General features: G+C 37.0%; 2 protein-coding genes across 5 annotated transcripts in view; one reads left to right on the top strand and one right to left on the bottom strand.

Annotated features, from left to right (window-relative positions):
* The window catches only part of IMMP2L (inner mitochondrial membrane peptidase subunit 2), a 483,360-nt gene that overhangs the window by 230,703 nt on the left and 234,351 nt on the right, over positions 1-18,306 (bottom strand). The gene's annotated exons all lie outside the window — the stretch shown is intronic.
* The window catches only part of LRRN3 (leucine rich repeat neuronal 3), a 37,882-nt gene continuing 31,110 nt past the window's right edge, over positions 11,535-18,306 (top strand). The window contains exon 1 of the mRNA XM_030478378.1: positions 11,535-12,145. The gene's annotated coding sequence lies outside the window, so the exon portion shown is untranslated. The remainder of the gene's footprint in view (positions 12,146-18,306) is intronic.

Genomic DNA, 18,306 nt, shown 5'->3' with positions numbered 1-18,306 from the left:
GCAGCTGACTCCAGGAGTATTGCAGTGAGAGGGGTGGATGTTGATTAGGCAGCACTTATCCCATCCATAAGTGTTCCTCCCGCCTGCCCCATGCACACTATATTAGAAAGCAGGGAAATGCACATAAGAGACTCTATGAACCAGGTCTTGTGCTGACAGCTGTTCTGGGGTCAGTTTGGCCACATGTTGAGTCCAACTAAAGAAAACAACTTCAGAGGGGTCTTTAAACCAAGAATACAGCAGTCTTTCTGTAACAGCTAAAGGAAAGAATAATCCACATAGGCAGTGAGGGCCAGCCTTCCCTCTGACATCCTTGGAAATGTCTGATGGGTCAGACACCTTGAAGAGAAAACAGAGGACTGCAATCTCCATCCCTCTGGACAGAAGCTAGCAAGGACAAAGACCTGAGCAGCCAGGAGGGAAGACTTCAGAAAGGAAAACTGTGCTTTTTTCAAAATTAGGAGTGAGGTGGGAGAAGGCAATTGCACGTTCTTTGCACAGCCACAAAGAGGAAGGAAAGACTGAGCCCATGCAAGATGAATTGGTAGAAAGTGAGACTCAAAACCTAAGGTAATTTAGTTAGCTCAGTTAAGAATATTCAATTAAAGGCTTTGAAATGCAGTGTAGGCAGCAATGAAGAGTTTGGCTTCTCTCCAAAAGTAGATGCACTTACACCCAGGACCAGGATGGTCTCAGGAGGGGTTAGCAGAATTAATGGAATTACTAGAATCTCTTCTCCTGGTCAAAAGTTAGTGCTCCTGCCTGACATACCAAATTATTCACCATTTAGGTCACTCTTGAGGCACATTTTTAAATGGCAATATTAAGTCTTCTTTATGTTCAGTTCAATATTCTCCATTTGACATAAAAGCAGCCATGATAAAAATATGTGGCCTGAGAGTACAATTAGGAAAATATGAGAATGAATCAGCAGTTTGATTTCTCCCTTTTCAACCCACACATTTTAACTTGTTGGGTTTCCAGTTTGAATGTTATTACTATTTCATTAAGGCCATAACTATCTGTGTTCTGGTTCCTGAAAGCCTATTTGGCACAACATTCAAATTAGCAGTAATGAGAAAAATACGCTCTTCCATTATCAAGTTTGTTACCTTGATGAATATCTCTCTGTAGAAAAATATGAAACGAGTTAATGTATCTGCCTAGTAAAGCCACTTCCAAAGATGGCTGAACATACTGGTGGCCTATTAGCTAAGGAGAAATTCAACCTAAGGCCCAAGGAAGAAATACAGATATATCTAAAAAGTGGATTTATTACAGCTATTTCTTACAGCTACTCATAGAAAAGGTAGATGTCAGCAAAATTAGGAGTGCTAAAAGATCACACAAAAGAAAGTTAGGCAATTTGGGGGCATTTGGATTTTGCATATAAGATAGGGAGGCTTATATGCATTTTTTGTGCACATAAGGCTTTTTGCGATTCCTTGTAGCTGAGTTTAAGATTACTGTTGTTGTTTAAGCCCAGCTGGTAACTCAGAACCACACAGCCACTTGCTCACTTCTCCCCTTCTTCCCCCCACACTCCAGGCAGGATGGGGAGGAGAATCGAAAGAATGTAACTCCCACGGGTTGAGATAAGAGCAGTCCAGTAACTAAGGTATAATACAAAACCACTACTACCACCACCAATAATAATAATGATAAGGGAAATAACAAGGGGAGAGGATACAATTGCTCATCACTCACCAACCGATACCCAGCCCAACCCGAGCAGCAATCTGGGCCTTCCAGGTAACTCCCCCCCAGTTTATATACTGGGCATGACAGGTTGTGGTATGGAATACCCCTTTAGCTAGTTTGGGTCAGGTGTCCTGTCTCTGCTTCCTCCCAGCTTCTCGTGCTGCTCCTCACTGGCATAGCATGAGACTGAAAAGTTCTTGATCGGGGTAAGCATTACTTAGCAACAACTAAAACATGGGTGTTATCAGCATTGTTCTCAGACTAAAGCCGAAACACAGCACTGCACCAGCTACTAAGAAGGAGAAAAATAACTGCTACGCTGAACCCAGGACAATTATATGTCACAGTAACAAACAAAAAAACAAAACAAAACAAAAACAACCAGCAGAAGATACCAAAAACATTACCTGAACAACAGAGTGATGTTTCTATTTAGTGATCAAAGTTGCAGATAGGAACAAAACCTTGGGCAAAATCTAAGGCCTTTGAATGACAATTTTTTTTAGTGACTATTATCAAGGGGATTACTGTTTCCAGAACTACCTAGACAAATGGAAATCAAAAATTATAATGTGGATATTAGTTTCCTTTTTTCTTCTGAACCTTTTGCACTACCACTCAACTGTTAGTATGTAGAGATATGTAAACCACTATTTTGTAATGACAAGTAAATGTAAATTACTCAACTTGCATTTGCTTTATTATAATTACGAGGGTAAATATTGAGGAAAGCTGTTTTATCACTGAAGAATGAGTATTCCCACCAGTTGGGGAGTTAGAATTTCCCATGTTCACAAGTATTTAAGAGTAACAAAAAGAGTTTGAGAGAACAGAGATGAGGACTGGATTTATACGGAAATCTGCTAAGTAGGGTTTATCTTTGATAAGAAAAAAAGGACTGAAAAGATCTTCCTAAAATGTTAAACCTAACTCCTTCTCCTGTAGGCATGAAGTCAGCTATATGTAAATATACCTCTTTTATAAGTACACCAATCAGTATTTCTAAGGAAGGGGGGGTTTGTTAATGGTTTCCCTTGGTTTTGTTTTTCTACCCAAATTATTTCCACCAGAAACTTGTCTCAGGATGTGATGACTCAAACGTGAGGGAAAAAAAAAAAACAACTTTTCAAATTTCCAGACCTAAATTTAATCACAGCCACTTGCATATTTTGTTCCTCTGCTAGCTTTACCTCACCGTGTATCACCAGGATGTATTTGTCAGTAGGAATCTTATTTTCTCCCCAGCTCTCCCACACTGTACAAGGCAAAGTTTTATAAACCTCTCTGTGATGTGGTCTCCTCTGTCATCTGAATAGTATTTAATTGCATATGTTCCAGCTTCAGTTTGCAATTTTTTTCAAGTACAAAACCACTACTGAATGAATTATTCTAAATGAGGTGTCCAAAGTGCTACTAATTCCTTTTTGCTGGTAGAATAACTTTCCTGGTGCATCTTATGAATGATTATTATGCTTTTTTCCACAGCTGTGCCATGCTGTCAGCTCATACTTCTTGATCGACCAGTAATACAGAGATATGTTCTCCTCCCCAGTTATTTCTAAGTAATAACTCCACAATTTACAGCTGAATTACATGTTATTGGCTCCAAATGACCTTTCATTGTAGACTACTTGGAGTGTAATCCCATTTCTATTACTAAAGTTCAAACAGCCTTTCTGAATGATATTCCTATGTTCCTCTGAGCTGCTTATCATGGGAAAACCTCCCTCTTTCTCCTATTCTTCCTGTCTTTTGCTTCCTCCTCACAGTGATGTCATCATAACATTTATTTGGCACTAAACTATTATTTATAGTATCCACTGCATTTTATATTATATTTTTAAGCCAAATATTTAAATTAAGTTATTAAAAAATGTTGGTTCTTTTTCTCTGGTAACTAGAATTACAGATCAAATTATTAACTCTTAATTGTCTCTGAGTATCTACTTAATTGTCTCTGAGTATTTACCTGGTCCTCACCAGGTAAACTGACACTCTAGTATAAAACCAGATGTTAGCTTTTTCTGAGAGTACCTATCCCATTTATTTTATAAAAAAATATCAATTTCATCTCTTTTGTGATAATACTGTTGGGAGTTGGAGGCTGAATGCACTCTTTTGGAAACATACCAGTTACACCATGAAGGAAATTGTCAGTATTACCAAACACTGAAGATCTTATTTCTTGCTGGAAGCATAAATTGAAGGATAATGAATAGCAATGCTTCTAGCGTACCTGGAGACATGTTGTGAATCCTTGCAATAAGACAGTAGAAAGCAAACAAACACAACCAGTACAGGACTGAAACAACAAAAATATTCTGGAATATTAAAAATTGATATTTCTCAGCTGAGATAAATGAATTCTGATATCTGTATGTAATCTAAAGACATTTATTTTATTTCACTCAAAAGTATTCAGCTAAGTCAAGCCAAGGACATGTCAGCTTTACACAGCCATCATTCTCCCACTTATTTAACAGTCAAATAGTTAAAGAAGAAAATCTGTGTAGGGCTGGCTGCTCATTAATCGTTCACACAACACACACATAAATCCCTTTGAAACATATTAGCTTTAAAAGTAATCTCTTGTCACCCAAAATGGCACATGAACTATGCAACATACATTAAAAATAATTATTTATCAGACATATCAGACATCAACTGCTGACAACTTAAGGCTCTTCATTTCAAAGTTAATTGGTATTAACACACACTCAAAATATAGAATGTATTACTATTTTCAAAGGAAGTTAACTTTCTGGAGTGCTGGAGTTTTACATGACCCTACAGAGTTGTGGGGTTTGCAGGCCTTAAAAATGGGAATTTCCATCTTGTCTTTGCTTTTCTATCCTCTTTGACAGAAAAACTAACTAATAAACTAATTCATATATTGAACATGCTGAATAAGAACACTTGCTGGCCACATACTTGATTTCCCTACAGTTCTCTGGGAATCTGTTACGTTTCTACATATCTCTGCCCCTTCCAGCTTATTTGTGAACAATTCTGACCTTTAATGAATAGTTTGGAATCAGTTCCAAGTTATTTAAATACTTACTTATACTTTAAAAACATATCCTGTCAAACCAGATTTGTCTGGCTGTACTAAGGCAACTTTTTGGTTCTGAGCATATCAGTGGAGCAAAAGCAACTGCTAATAGAAAGGTTTTTAATTCAATTGTTTCTTAATATAAGTGTTTGGACAGCACATGATACATGTGCTATTCACACAGGGAAAATGTGCTGGCCCAATATAACATAAGTATGCTTGGGTGTGTATTTGCAGTCATGTCTTAAACTTAACCGGGAAATTTTGCCAAAACAGACACACTTTCCAAGCAAAGGTTTGATCAACTGTTGAATGCATAGCCATCCTCGCAGCCTTGATTTAGCCATTATCATTGGGTAGGCACTTCTTTCAACTTCAATCTAATGCCACATTTCATTTCAGCAAATGAAAATCAGAACTAATATTTTATACCTAAATGGTACACCAGCTTCCTCAAATGTCTTTACAATAGAGGCATGCAAAGTGCAGGACAAAACAACACCTGCTTCCCCTCTTTTAGTTATTAGTACTTTCATTTTGATTTTAGTAGGAACAAAACAATCAAAATGCACATATATGCATCCCTCAAATATAAACAGATGTGCACACTTTTATAAACATGTAATACGGTACTCATGCACTGTATTCCTTAAAGATGGAGTGGGTTTATGCCTCTTTTGTTTCCTTTGCCTCTTTCTCAGTGCTATAATGCGATCCTCAGTGTCTGAGCACCAGACTTCAAATGAGAGAGCTATTCAAAACATGCACAGACAAAATAAGTGGTTTCCTTAGTAATGGGAACTATGTGAAAGCCTCTGAAACAGCTCCTCCTCCAGTAAGTCATTATGTACATGATCCTTTCTACGCCCAACTTATTAACGTAAAGATAACTTTACATTTAAAGAAAAATACCTAATGTGCAACCACAGCTTTTGGCAAATTACACAGGGCACATTTACTGCATTCCTAATTAAATTGGTTTTTATTCAGTAAGGTTGTTGTATGTTACAGTGATCTTTTTATTAATATTCTAGATCTGCAAGTTGAAAAAAATGAAATTGTGCAACTAAAATACTAAAAACTTTAATTTGGTACCCATTACACTCCAACAGTTTAATGTATTTCATTTAAACTATCATTAGGTAACCATATTCTGAACACACAAAGCACATATCCGTGCTGTTCCTTGTCACCACCAAGATAACTTCATTCTATTGATGCCATGGAGAAATTACTACTACTCTTAGTCTCAGAGTAAAAGTAACTAAGACCAAAACGATGTTATAGCTGTAATATCTAGCTTGGTCACTCTGGTTGTACAGATTTTTAAATCTGCAATATAGCTTTTGTGCAAATAGTTATGAAAAGGAAATTATACAGAATTGCTATTGTTGCCCATCTGTTTTAATATTAAACCACAATAAAATACAAAAGAAGATAGTGTTTGTTTAATTTCATCAAAAAAGGTAAGAAAATTAAGTCTGAATTTATGACCTTGAGAAATGCACGGAGGCTTGACATATATACTTAAAAAAATAGATGTGACATTATCAGGGAAAGTGGCTAAATTAAAAAATCTATTAGTGGGAGAAGGAGGTTCTTTTTCACCGACTATTTGCCACACTTCACAATATTAACAGAAAGGGGGTAAACCTGTTTCAGATAAAAAAATAAATAAATCAGTTAATTCTCCATAGAAAGGAAAACAGGTATGAGCAAAGAAAAGGAGGAAGTCCTCTATAAGGGCAGCAAGTTCAAGATTTACCAACACCCATAAGAATTACAAGTCACAGCCAGGAGAAAAATTCTAAGCCTTATATTCAAATCATTACTGTAACCATTTCCTTCATCAACCTCAGATACAGATTAGCTGAAAAAGCCATGACATTAGAAGGTATATCTCATGCTATTGTTGCTACATCTCATGCACATACTGGGTCCTATGAGCAACAAGCAGATCCTTATTACACCAACAAGGGCATCTCAGTCTTAAACATCTACTACTGAGAAGATCCTAATAAATTATACCCAATCACTGTGGATTACAAAAACTGAGATGTCACTGCAAGTAAGACATAAACATACTGAGATGAAATCAGTTTTAAAAAGGAATACATACACTGAGCTTGAAAACCTCTTTACAGATACCATATTTCATCTACCTAATCCAGCTGCACATAAGGATTCTCTAGCTGCTTCTCACTACTTTGTCTTCATTAAGATTCCCACGTGGCATAGCGAGGTTGTGGTTGCTATGTGTGACTCACTTCCAGCCTTCAGCAGATGCTGGTATGCTAGAGATTTTTGCCTATTAAAATAGAGCCAGCGATGTAAATTAAAAGAACTCGGGTATCACTCTGAGTTGGACCCAACCGGTATAAAACAGGTTAAGATTTTTCAGATCTTATGCCATTCCTGAGGAAGGCTGACTGTAGGTCTGGGACCTATAATGAGGAAAAAAACTATAGCTCATCTGGGATCTTGTCCTTTTTGTTTCACAGAACACAGTTGCTGCATGAATAGGCAAATTTGCTGGAATAGGCAAATTTGCTGGAATATGCAAAATCCTCTTGATCACCAAGATAAGCATCAGCTCACCACCACTGCTTTTATTCACCCCCATCACACAACTGAATTTGCCTATACTGTATGACTTTTTACTATGCAGTTCCAGATTTTGCGAAGTCATATTGCACATACTACCTACATAGCTTTTAATGAATAACTGGTGCTTTGTGTGGATGTGAACTTTTCCTTACGTGAAACTCTTTACAGGTTCATGGCCTAGATTTGTTTCCATATGCTGTATCTCTACCCTATCAACACTAACTTTGAGATCTGATAAAACAAAGTTGGTAGCAGGTTAAGTAATCTGAGCATAATGCTTTCCATTATGAAGTACAACTGTATTTAGACACTTGAACTTGTTGGCAGCAAGCCTCTTATCTTCAATAAAGGCAAAGCTAGGGCTAGAAATGTTGCTTTTGAGTATAATTGAAAAAAAAATTCAATTTCAGAGGGATACAAATTAATAAAAGTTAGTCCTTGTCTGTATGGAAGCATAGCCCTTAGGAAAATGTCAATAGTTAGTGGCCATAATATCTAAAAATGCACATAACAGCATCAGGTTAATGACACGTCACTGAAAATGCTGGCAGAATAGGGTTACATGAAGTGGTGGCACTTTTTTCTCTCTTCCAGGCAAATCATGCAGTAACAACTGCCTATAATTAATAAGTCAATTAATAACTGATGACGCCACAAGACAGATTTCTTTGAATCTAATCAATTCTGGACCTTCACTCAGAAAGGAATATGTCCCCACACCGCACATGGAAGATGCACCAACGGTATGCTTTGCAGAACTGGTGAGAATTAATCTGTCAAACACCAGCTCCTCTCTTTTTCACTCTAAAGGCTACAAGAAGAAAGTGCGAAGAGTCACCTCTCAGCCCTCTTCCTTGTAGTTATGGTGCCTCAGAAACCAAGATAGGGGTACATGTAGTCAGAAGTGATAAAGCTCTTGAAAAAGTGTCAGCTCTTTTACACTTGGATATAATCTGTATGAAGATGCACTTAAAAAGAATTTTTTTTAAATTGTCAATTTATGATATAGTGTGTCATATTAGAATTTAAATCAAATATCTGTGGGTTTTTTTACTATAACTGCATAGTATTTATTGCAGTTTTTAATTATACTTGTGCATTCTAAACACAGCTGTGTTCTCAGAGCCTGAAAACACTGGAAATGGTCACCGTTCATTTCCTGAACCACAAGCCTACAGGATATTAAAGCCCAAGGATGCTCCACCTTTCTATGTAATGAAAAAAGGAAAAGGTTTTGAAATCCTCTTCCAATTTTAAGAAAAATACAGACACAGAACCACTGTATTTTAATAACTGAGGTTTTTGTGCATCACATTAATTGTCCATTACAAACAAATAATTACTTAGTTTATTTTCATGTGTATTCAGTAATCAGATAAAATGTATGCTAAATAAATACCTGGAGTTAGCCTACATTACTTTCACCATCTCTCCATCAGTCTGAGACATTTCTTTTCCTGTCCTGTAACCTAATAAGCTATATACATAATTCTGGTAAAATAGATTACATTGCTATTTTAAAACCACTGAGCATTGTAGTTAAATCAGTGGGAAAATAACTTTATGAACCTTAACCATCATAATTGTATTGGTTATAAAAGATATTTTTCTCTTGTAGGTAGTTTGAAAAAAAATATTCTTTAGCATTAGCTAAATTAAAAAATTCAATTATTTCACAACTGAACTTTGTTATGATATAATAATATTTTAACTAATATGTAAATGTATGCCTATCAAGGAGGTACTTTAATTGCGTATATAGTCTAACATAAGAACTCACTTTCTTTATGCAAGTATACTTTAGCTGATTTAATTATTTAGCCCTCTAATTACACAGTCCATACCCATCAACCCAAATGAACCACTTCTGTAGTCTTAATTTCACATATCAAATCACTGAATATGTTTTTGCATGATTCTTATGTTAACCAGAAAGCCAGATATTGACTGAATGACAGTAAGTCCATGAGGTTAGGGGAAAAACATAAGAAAGCTTTCATGTAGGGTAATGGTAGTCCCTGCTGATTCCCTTTTCCTCAGATCTTTTTTTTCACCATTGCTTGACATAAGAGAAATAGCAGAGTCTAGTTGGCTTTAACAGAACATTTTCCTATTTTGAATTTTGTCCAAACTTTTTGAATTTTTCTTTCAACCATTGTCCCACACCTGTAGCACAGGTTTACATCATTTGTTTGGGATAGGTGTGGCTAACTACATGGCTGAGATCAGGAAGGATTTCCATTCTTCCTGTGGGGGCCAGCAAGGCAAGAAGCCTTATTTTTCTGGCTTTGGGTTGTGCATCCTTAACACATCCCAAACATTGTCCCATCAGACACAGGCTGTTATGTTGTGCAGCAGGGAAGATTCACAGGTTCACTTTAGGAAATTATGGTTTTTATTTGCAGCTTATGGTGGTGAATATTAAGTAATAGCAGAGACTCCAAGAGCCACCTCCTGGGAGCAAAGAAGAGACAAGGTTTTACCAGTGAGCCCTGAGGCTACAGAAAGGTGACGTGACATCTTCTTTCTGGCCTGATGTGTTCCCTGTCCCAGCCTGAGGGAAGCAAACCTGAAAGGTAACCAAAGATGGGTTGGCCCCAACTGTTTTTGTTATAGCTCTTTAACTCACATTAGAAAAAAAATGTGATGTCCATAATAAGAGAATAGGAGAAAATGGAAGGGCCACTTGGCCTTCCTCCCACCCTAAAGTATTTGATGTATTTGCAGTCTGTCACTTAAATGCCATTATTTTATACATGAGGTAGTCCTACTCACTTGTATGAAAACTGAACAGCAGACAACTTTAAAACATTAAAACGTTGTTCCCTGCACTTAGTTTAAACGTAGTGTTCAAATATTTGAGACAGAAACTAAAAAAATGCCTTTTTACAGCCACAACAGTGTAAGCATTAGTGAATCAAACAGGACTTGCCTTAACCAGTTATAACAAACTGAAATTATTCAAGAAGTTGCACTACTTTAATTCACTTTTCATAATAAGTGACTTTATGAAGTGTAAAATCATTTTCTTACAGAAGAAAAAACAAAAATAATGCAGTCCACAATCTCAGACTCAAAATGAATCGAAATTATATATAGTATTCATAAAATAGCAACAATTTTATAATAGAATTCTGGTGCTATTGCTGTTGCAAAAACTACATTAATTTACACTGTTTGCTAATCTTCAGAAATTTTTCATACTGTTATTAGCTAGGACTCTGAGCCTTTCTTCAAACAAAGCAGATGAGTGTGAAATGAAAAACCACATCTCACTTTAATCCACTAGAGGGTGGCCTGCCTCAGTCAGGGCTGGAGTACTGAATTCATGCAGGATATCTAACATTTTTTTCCTTTTGACCTGTTGAGAACCAACTCTTTATATTTCACTATTCTTCATCTTACATTACAAAGTAATTTCCTTTATATAAAACAGTACAGATGATAAAAAAACCCCTTTCCTTAGAGCATCCATTTCATTTATTGTTTTGTATATCTGGAAGAAGGGATGATGCATTTCAGTGTATAGTTCCCTTAAACTGAAAAAAAAAAAAGTAAAAATCATAAATTATTTTACAGTTTTTAAAACCTTCATATTTTGTATGCCCTTTGTTCACAGATACAGGATAAATAGGGGGGATAATTCTTCAGCAAAGAGTATGGCACAAAGGGAGAAAAGAGAAAGAAAGGAAGAAGGAAATCCGTGCAGCCTATTGTTTATATAATTAGATGGCCATAAAAGAGTCATGTAGACAGAAACTGAAATAAACTGATTTTATTTGACCAAGTTCCTTCCTATTTTTTTCTGAATTTTTATTTCTCTAGAAGATGTAATATCACTCTTACTTTCTACTCATAAACATGCACAATAAAATTTAATATTTGATAAAATCTGGAAAAGGAGTATGAAAAATCCTTTACTTTCTTAAGATTAAAAAAAAAAAAAAAGGCATCAAAACAGGGGGCAGGAAGCACAATACATTTTTCCTGAACGGTTTCAACATTCAGTATCCTCTGAACTACAGCAGCCTTTGCACAACTTCAGTGATCTCTAACAAGTTGTTTCAAGCACAGATAGCATCCTTATGCAGCCTCAAAAAAAAAAAGGGGGGGAGGGGGAATTTAAACCTCCCAAGCTGTTCTGTACAAACACAAAGCATGCCCTGTAACTCCTACAAATCGGAAGAGATATCTGGAAGCATGCAAAGGCTTGTTTTGTGTATCCGTACCCAAAGCAGCAGTGTCACGTAACAGACAGCTTCCCACGGCCAACCAGGCTGGCGCAGCCGCGTGTACTACGTGGCATCTGGGCACGCTGAAGCATTGGCTCCTCTCTGGGGAGTGGAAGGGGCTCAGTTATTAATGACCGCTGAGCAGGCAGCACCATGTCAGTGTGACAATCGAGTAGGTGAACGATGCACCACTAACCACCATGGAAACAAGGAGAAATAAGAACAGCTAGTGAGCATATCTCTTTCTCTCCCCCCCCTCTCTCTCCTCTGGATCGCGAGCCTCAGCCCAGCCAGGCAGCAACAGCGCTCTGGCAAACATAAGGGATCTCAGCTGGCAGCACAGAGAGTCTCTCATGTTGTAGGATATCAATAGATGCATCTTTGTATTATATACCGTTAGACACACGCATGCACACTGACTCACACACACATACATGTATGCACGTCTGTTCAGACTCTGGCTTTAATACAAGTATGTGGCTACCTGAACTAAGGAATCAAAATTACTGATATGCAAGAACTCCTCCAGCTCTGAAACGACTCCTATTACAGGGTAAGTTCTTCTTTATTTTCAATTTTATCCTGACTTTTATCTTAACATGTAAACTCTTTCTCCTTTATTCTTTTTGTAGTTATTTTATTAGAGTATTTTCACATTTTACTTTCTGAATGGAAATGCAAATTAAAGATAATCTAAATGTTCTTCCAAGAGTGTCAGATTTGTGCATTTTTTAGCTTGAAAGAATATCAAAGGATAAAAAATTATAAAGGGAGAACGTTTCCCCTGATTTTTCAGATGCAAAATCAAATTACACAGTTGCTCTGTGTTTTGAAACCAATAAAACAAGATACAGGACAGCCTCCTTTCTTCTCTCCAGTGCTAGGATTAAGGGGAATGCTGTTTATGTCAGGACCTAAAAACCACTGAGCAGCGAGGCTGACTGAGCATATCACAAACAGTTATTGAATTTCTGCCAGGCTACATCTTAAGGATTGTGGCAAATGACTTTGCTTAAAAACATCCCCTTTCCAGTCAGAAGGGACGGTGTGAATGTCTGATTACAGATGCAGCTTGAACAGACACGTTTGGTAAAAAGGATCGCATTAAGCAGAAGAGTTCTAATCTTCTTTGGTAATTAACAGGATCACAGCAGGGTGCCTCTAAAGTATATTTTCATGTAAGGAGACTGTTCAAATTCACCACTATAAAAGCTTTGCCTGTTTTAGTATAGGAAGGCTCAGAACTGTTTGTCTTTGCTTTCCATGTCTTTGTTTTCATATGTCTAGTTGGAGTTTTTGCCCAGCACTGCTGTTCAGAAAGAGATGACACCAACATAGGGGGATGGAAGGGGCAGTAAATGTAGGGGACTAGAAAAAAGACAGTAATTTTCTATTTAACCAATCTATTCAACAGAAAATTCCATGCTAGCACTACTGTTGCCTAATGTGTTTGTGTTTACGCATATATATGTCATTTCTTTCATGCAGTATGAGAGTACCTCAGTATCCCTTCAGATGAAAACACATTCAGTAAAGTCCATCAGCATGGATCTGTGATTCATGCGTCAGAGAAAGCCAGAGAGAAATTTTACTTTACACCATGAAAAAGACAGGTTAGCTACCTAATGCATGCTTCAAAGTGAAAAAATACAACCTGCATCTTCCTGCATGTTTTCGTTTGCTTTTAAGAGTACTACTTCTATATTAAAAACATCTCAGTATTTAGATTATTTCTCCTACTCCTTTTTCTCCCCCCACCCCCTCACTCCTTTACACCTTAGAGATCTGTTCCTTTGCAGCAATGCAATTATTTGCTTGTAATTTTAGAGTTAGTGTGTTTTGAGAAATGAACATTGTGAAACAACCATCAACGGTTAGCCAATGGCTGTAAGCCTGCCACCTTTCCATAAATGTCAGGCAATGGGTACCTTAACAATAGGTATGGTAAGAAGTCAGTTAATTCAGGTGACCTTTGTAAATGTTGACAATAAAGCAGCTCTGACAATATGCCACAGCATTCGATATTCCCTCTGGAAAATGAATGAGTTTAAGAGGTTTCCTTTTCAGAGTACAAAATGAAAGGTATTGAAGCATTAGCTCCTGCTATTGGCAAGCTTGCTTCCTCTATTTCAGATTGTCTATGAAATCTGTTTCGAGCAAGCTGGCTTATTTTACTATGTGAATCATAACCTCTGGTTCAATTAATCAAATACCCTGTTTTCACACACATTGCATGTGCATTTTAGTTGTTAAAACAAGAAATTCAAGCTACTGGTTTGGATTTTTACAGAATGTGCTGTACAATAAGGAGAGAGAAAGCCTGATTCTGAGCTCTTCATGTTATATGCAAAGGACTACTCAGATGAAACTTTTTTCTATATACCATCGTACATGCTCAGCTTTTCTGAATCTTTAAACTTACTCATTTGTAATGTAAAAATTAAGCAAATATGAGTAACTTTACACCAGGTTTTACCACATATACTCTAACGCACTACTTTAAAATATTATGTAGATATGCCAGAGTTTCAGAAAAATGTGATCATTTCAGTCTTACATGTTCAGAGAAAATATGCTGTAGATGCATTGTCTGAGTACACAGCATATACATTCTTAACCAGCAAAGCAGTCAAAATGTATGGTGATTGTATTTTGGTTAATACTACCTCAAAGCTCCTGCAATAATGTTGTAGTGTCAGACAATGACTGGCTGATGTTGTTATGGCAACCCCAAAGTACCGCCTTTCAGGGTGGTACATCTGAGCGTGACATCACAGCATGCCCGTTTGGAGTACCCAGAAGTGGGTGAGTATTCCTCTCCTGCACCAGAATGAGACCAGATCAAGCAGGCAACACTGCTGCCTCTAATGCAGATAAAAAAAATCACGTATAATCTTTGTTAACTGTTCAAGAATGAGCAGCTTATGAAAATACATCCCGCAAATCACTTGTGATCATTTGTCCCTGGACAGTAGAGGACAAAATTATGTGTTTGTAAGCAAAAGCAAACCATTTAGCACTGTTGAAGCCATTTTCTTTGACTCTTACCCCATATCTTTATTATATTAATAGATTCTACAAGCAAACCAAAAACTCTGCTGTTTGGTGACAACCACTCTAACTTTAAATGGTTGATGTTTAATAGCCACATTTTATAGCATCTAAAGTAATACAAGAAGATAAGCAGTAGAAAACACAGAGCTTTTCAAAGCAAGCTCTATCTCATTTCTGAAAGAAAAGTCACCATGGAGAAATAATTAAACCCGGTTTTAGTGAGTTATGGTACATCAACATTTTCGTTAATTCACATATCCTTCTTTCAGATACTACCATTAAAAACTGAAGGAAAACAAAACTTGAGAAACGCTATCAGAAACTATCTTCCACTTTAAATTCCGCAAACTCTACTTAATATCAACTAGCAAAAACTGAGAGTGAAAAACTAATTTCTCACACATAGCACTCAAGGAACTATTTTCTGAAGACCAAAAAATCAAAGAGATTCTAAAATTTTTCTGAAGACCAAAAAATGCACAGCTTCTAAAATTTTTATTTTTATTTCTTTTTAACAGAATAAGTCTTCAAGTCCTCACACTACTCTAACAAGAATATTAATTCTCATCCTAACAATACATAAGCAATTAAAATCCTTTTCTTTGCAGAAGGAAAAATGCCAGTAGAATTTGAAAACAAATAGTAGTGACAGACATCATTAGAAAGGTCATTAAACACATCAGTATTAAGAGAAAAATCAATACTTCTCATTACAACTGTAATGTAACTGGGAAAAAATAATTACTGTGCCTTTTACTTATTTGACTGACCAGTCCACAAACTGTTAAATGCTGTTATTGTGAAATGACATTCATACAGAACGTTCCTTAATATTCTTGATGCCAAAACTTTATATAAGCAAACAGTATGACCTTCAGTGTTATACACAAAATCTATAAATGATGTCATCAATGTTTCCACAATAAATTTGTATACTCAGCTAACCTGAACTGATAAAGTTTTACTGGCACAGCGCATGGAGCTATACTCCTCTGTACCAGAGAAATATCCAATATGGATGTCAATAAGATAATTCTACTTCGGGTTCTGTTTGGAATAGCTGAGTATGCCACCAGGTGCGAAACAGCATTTTTATGTGGATAAAATACAAACAACTTTCACAATTTTGCTTGATTCAATTACCCTCTGCCAACAGAATCTCCCTGTTCTTTATATATGGAAGATGATGCTCTGTAATAAATCAACCATAATAAAAAAAAAAGCAAAGAAAGAAACAAATAAAAGATAGTCAACAATTCAGCTGGACAGGTTGCTGGGCCATCTAGTCTAGGACATGCTTTGACAAGAAAGGTTGGACCAGATGATCCTGGAGGTCCCTTCCAACCTGGGATTCTATAATTCTATGTGCACATTTTCTTCTCTCAATATTTAAAGACATGTTCTAGTCATATGAGCCAAAGGAAATATCATTTGACAAACAGGATTATATTTATTATGCTCATTCACTTCTATTTTATGATTTCTCAGCTTTAATTTACAAACTGCTTGGAAGAGCAAGCTACAGATATGCTCTTACCCCTAGCATTCCCAAACCTGCTTAATGGTTTTCTGCACAGCACAAACAAATGCAAAGTCATTAAAATGAAGGGAAAGTTGAATTTCATAAATACAAATTTATACAGCATATCCTTGAAACAATTATTCTTTGTTTAGAAATATTTCTTCTTCACAAAAGATTTTATCTCAATAAAACTCTCTCTTTCAGCTTGCCTATTCACTTTAACTGCTTGGCCACAAGCAGCAATGCTCTAATTCAAAAGAAATAAGATATCTGTATTCCCATTATGTCTATTCATCTGTATTTCTGGAATTCATTAAAATATCTGCCCCAAATTTAATGGTAGCTTAACTCTACTGACCTCTGTATTAGAGCAGAAAAGAATTTTTGCTTTTTCTGCTCTGAACTCCCAGTCAAACTGTGAAATGCTTTTTGAGAACACTGGCACAAAAGAAACCATTTAGCAGTTTCCTTTCCTGCATAAGCATCTGTATTTAGAGGTAAACACTGCAAAGATTAATAAAATGCTACAGGGAATATTTTTTTTTGAAGTATCTACTGATTATTAGTATTACCCCAAGACTCTTTTAACTAGAGGGTTCTTGTCATGCAAATAACAACTCTGCCGGGAAATACTTTAAAGTCTCTAAAACATTTGGTATAAGAAAGGTAAAAATCTTAAGTTTAGCTGTACCAAAAAGTCCCTGGATATCCAGCTACCAGTATGAGAAAATAAAAAAAGAATAAAAAAGATTTTTTTTAAACAATTCTCTGTCTAGGGATCAGACAATTTCAGAAATTACTTGTTGAATAAATAGGTAATAGAACACACAACAAAGAGCAAAGTTGTGCACTGAGCCAATTTTAAAATCACCATAGAACAGCCATCGTCCTGGACAGTCTTACAAAAGCAGTGTGATGGTCAGACATTACCAGGGCTTTTCCGGTGGGGTCTTGAAAGGTTAGAGAAACAATAGCTGACAATTGGGTTGGTTAGCTTTGTCTTCATGGTGCTAAAGCAAAAAGCCACCCTCATTCCAGACTGCATGAGAAAGATATCCCTGACTTGGGAGGCTCTTAAATATGTGCAAATGTTGAACTTGTTCCCTGAATAAGGACAAACACAAAGTCTCCTACTCCTGCTTTACAATAGTGGCACATCTCTGCTGAAAAAGAAGATATATATGTGTCGCTATTTATATCCTATTTATGTGATTTATTCTGTACCTAAAGTCCTAATAAAATTGTTCTTCTTGACAGGAATAATTTTTATGTGGAAACAGAGACTTTTCTCAAAGATTTTAGCAAGTGTCAGGGTAGCTGTAAATCAAAGGACTAGAGACATTAGTTTCTTCACCCTCAAGCTCATTCCTGTTGTCAAGTTCTCTCAAGACCCTGAACTTCCTCTCCCCTCTGGAAAGCAGCTTTCTCTAGAGATTATGTCAAGTTTCAGCAATTCTTGTAGATAACACTTAACAGTGAGCTAATTCACAGTGTTTCCACCAAACTGCAGCATCACCTGCTAAGCTCCCCACACCAGCTGGCTCCATGTTGCAAGACTCAAGAAGGAGCAGAAAGGCAGGAGAGCCTGCTCCAGTCAAGGTTCATGTGGGGGCTGAGCCATCCATAAAAACCTCTCCCCTGTGTAACAAGAACTCCAAATCCACTGCACAACATAGAACCATAGAACAGTTAGGGTTGGAAAGGACCTTAAGATCATCTAGTTCCAACCCCCCTGCCATGGGCAGGGACACCTCACACTAAACCACATCGCCCAGGGCTCTGTCCAACCTGGCCTTGAACACCACCAGGGATGGAGCATTCACAGCTTCCTTGGGCAACCTGTTCCAGTGCCTCACAGTAAAGAACTTCTTCCTTATATCTAACCTAAACTTGCCCTGTTTAAGTTTGAACCCATTACCCCTTGTCCTATCACTACAGTTCCTAAGGAAGAGTCCCTCTCCGGCATCCTTGTAGGCTCCCTTCAGATACTGGAAGGCTGCAATGAGGTCTCCACGCAGCCTTCTCTTCTCCAGGCTGAACAGCCCCAACTTCCTCAGCCTGTCTTCACACAGGAGGTGCTCCAGCCCGCTGATCATCCTCGTGGCCCTCCTCTGGACTTGCTCCAACAGCTCTGTGTC

The sequence above is a fragment of the Strigops habroptila genome, chromosome 3 (assembly GCF_004027225.2).
Source record: "Strigops habroptila isolate Jane chromosome 3, bStrHab1.2.pri, whole genome shotgun sequence".
In the NCBI taxonomy this organism is placed as follows: Eukaryota; Metazoa; Chordata; class Aves; order Psittaciformes; family Psittacidae; genus Strigops; species Strigops habroptila.
Note: the sequence above shows the minus strand (reverse complement) of the source record. Positions and strands in the feature narration are given on the sequence as shown.